The 3,182-nt window shown below is 53.0% G+C and overlaps 1 non-coding gene across 1 annotated transcript; it reads right to left on the reverse strand.

Moving 5' to 3' along the window:
- Nucleotides 1-563: 563 nt before the first annotated feature.
- On the reverse strand, nucleotides 564-717 carry LOC149191822 (5.8S ribosomal RNA). The gene has a single exon (XR_016255283.1). It is a non-coding gene; the product is annotated as a 5.8S ribosomal RNA (ribosomal RNA).
- Between the last annotated feature and the right edge of the window lie 2,465 nt (nucleotides 718-3,182).

The raw sequence follows: 3,182 nt of genomic DNA on the forward strand, positions 1-3,182 counted from the left end.
CCTTGGACGAAATTTACCACCCAATTAGGGCTGCATTCCCAAACAACCCGACTCGCCGACAACGCCTCGTGATGTGGCAGGGTCCCGGGCCGACGGGGCTGTCACCCTCTCAGGCGCCCCCTTCCAAGGGACTTGGCCCAGGTCCGCTGCTGAGGACGCTTCTACAAACTACAATTCAAGTAGCGCCGCCACCCGATTTTCATGTTGGGCTCTTCTTGGTTCACTCGCCGCTACTAGGGGAATCCTTGTAAGTTTCTTTTCCTTCGCTTAATTATATGCTTAAACTCAGCGGGTGTTTTCGCCTGAGCTGGGGTTGCAAAGTTGGAGCTAAATCTGCCCTACCCCATGGGAGGACAAGAGAGAGCAAAGCAAGTTCGAGCGATGCCACACAAAGCCCACATCAGCTAACGCCGACTGCCCATCCAAGGGGACAAGATCACCGCTCGCCGACGCATGCCACGAAACATCGCTTGAGGTATTTCAGCCGACTGCACCGCACGGGGCATGGACGACCAGCTCCACTGCTCGCTAGCATATTGCAGGGAGCGCGTTTGAATGGGATGCGACGCCCAGACAGACGTGCCATCGACCGAGGCCTCGGGCACAAATTGCGTTCAAAAACTTGATGATTCACGGGATTATGCAATTCACACTAAGTATCGCATTTCGCTACATTCTTCATCGTAACAAGAGCCGAGATATCCGTTTCCGAGAGTCATTTCCACGTGTATTACCAAAAAATCGGTCACAAAATTGAATAGGGGCACCCCCCACAACAAATGTAAGGCCAAGGGGCAAAAGGAGGAAAAACGCATGAGAGAAAGAGAAACAAAGGTGTCTAACCCCCTCACAGGGGGAGGCTCGAATAGAGGACAATCTCCCCCAGCCCCACACCCTGGTAAAAAGGGGGGAAATGCGTGGAACAACGATCGGGAAGGACTAGGGTGGCCACCCCGGGAGCTCGCACTGCTTTTAGCCCTTCCCCTACACTAGCCCACAACGATTCCCCCTTTTCTCCATAGAGTTAGGGGCCGAAAGGAAGAAAAGGGTAGAAAACAAAGCACAAACAAGGCAGAAGCCTCCCAAAGCCCCGTGCCTTCAAGAACTGAAGGGGGAAGCTGAAGGGGATGACGATTAAGAAGGACTAGGGTGGCCACCCCGGGAGCTCGCACTGCATTTCGTCCTTCCAGAACACCAATCCACAACAATCCCACCTTCTCTCCGTAATGCTAGGGGCCACGAGGAAGAAGGGAAGAAGAAAAAAAACAAGAGAGAAAGGGATATATCAACCGTGGCTACCGGCTCACAAGGGGAGGCTTCAAGCAGAGAACAAGCTTCCCCAACCCTGTGCCTTCGCAAAAAGGGGGGAACTGCAGGGGACGGTGATCGAGAAGGACTAGGGTGGCCACCCTGGGAACTTGCACTGCTTTTCGTCCTTCCCGAACACCAATCCACAACAATCCCACCTTTTCTCCGTAAAGCTAGGGGCCGAAAGGAAGAAGGGAAGAAAACAACATGAAAGAAAGAGAGATATCAAACGCGTCCACCGGCTCACAGGGGGAGGCTCAAACAGAGAACAAGCTTCCCCACCCCCGTGCCTTTGCAAAAAGGGGGGGAACTGCAGGGGACGGCGATCGAGAAGGACTAGGGTGGCCACCCTCGGAACTCGCACTGCTTTTTGTCCTTCCTGAACACCAATCCACAACAATTCCACCACTTCTCCGTAAAGCCAAGGGGCCAAAAGCAAGAAGGGAAGAAACCAACAGGAAAGCAAGAGATATCAAACGTGGCTACCGGCTCACAAAGGGAGGCTCAAACAGAGAACAAGCTTCCCAAACCCTGCGCCTTCGGAAAAGGGGGGAACTGCAAGGGACGATGATCGAGAAGGACTAGGGTGGCCACCCTGGGAACTCGCACTGCTTTTCATCCTTCCCGAACACCAATCCACAACAATCCCACCTCTCCTCCGTAAAGCTAGGGGCAAAAGGAAGAAGGGAAGAAAACAACACCAAAGAAACCAAGATCCCAAGAAAAGAGAGAAGATCAACAGCACGACGAGTAGATCTCCGCTAACCAAAAAGAAATCAAACAAGGCACCCAATCAAAAAAGCATCCCACCTCTTCACACCCTCCCACATGCATTCAGCACAACACCCTTTCCAACTTTACAACATAGCAAACAACCAAGCAAATAAATCACAACCTAAAACTGACCAATAGAAAAGACAAGGGCCACGATGAGACCAGTGTCTGGAGCACGTCACTGAGAGGCACACAGCCCCCCAACCCAGTGGCACAAGGCTTCAAACAACAAATAGACCGCTGCCAATAACACAAACCCACCCCGCTCTTGCACCCCTCCGTGTACAAAACACCCGACAACCTTTCCAGCGAGAGAGTCAACGGGGGTCAAATAATCAAACTCCAAAGAGGAGTTGTCACGGGCCGACACTCAACGCTGGAGAAAGCCGCGGGCCACAAATACATCGATGGTGCAAGGCCACTAGAGAGAGGGACGTTCGCAAAGCGCACACCACGAAACAAAGAAATGACGCAAGTCCCACAAAAAACCCACAATCCAAAGGGAGGAACAAAGACACAACCCGCTACTTCTTTTTCCCTCAGAAGGGGAGTGGGTCACGAGAGGACGAGGAATTCCCTCGACGACAGAGGCATGAGATAAGATTGCCACCCTCATGCCGGTCGGCGGGGAAAATTGCGATCTCGATGGAGCTCAGACCGAGGGATGGGTTTTTCATTACCTCGACACCCAACCCTTCCGCGAGGGCATGTCGAGGAACGGTCGGGAGGGACTAGGGTGGCCAGCCCAATGGGTTGAACCGCTCTTCATCCATCCCATACTGACCGCACCCTGACAATCTCCCCTCACGGAAGGTTTGAGCTACCAGGCACGCGCACAACCACTCCCTCGACCCAACCACCAGCGAAAAAGCTCACCCAAGCAACACATCAACCACCGCTACCTTTTCGAAAGAACCAACTATGGAAGCCCGCACCCTTGGCCCATGCCTTCCAACAAACAAAAGACCGAGCACCGCCGCTATGAATGAGTCCGAATTTATCCATCGTATTTACCGAGCACCTCAACTCTGCAGCAACCATGCCCGGCTGAATAGATCGTTGGAAGGGCTCCCAAGAAACAAGCTTTCGAACCCCCTGCA

The sequence above is a fragment of the Pinus tabuliformis genome, chromosome 2_2, assembly GCF_031772625.1.
Source record: "Pinus tabuliformis cultivar Carrire ecotype Pingquan chromosome 2_2, CPIR1, whole genome shotgun sequence".
NCBI classification, from domain to species: Eukaryota; Viridiplantae; Streptophyta; class Pinopsida; order Pinales; family Pinaceae; genus Pinus; species Pinus tabuliformis.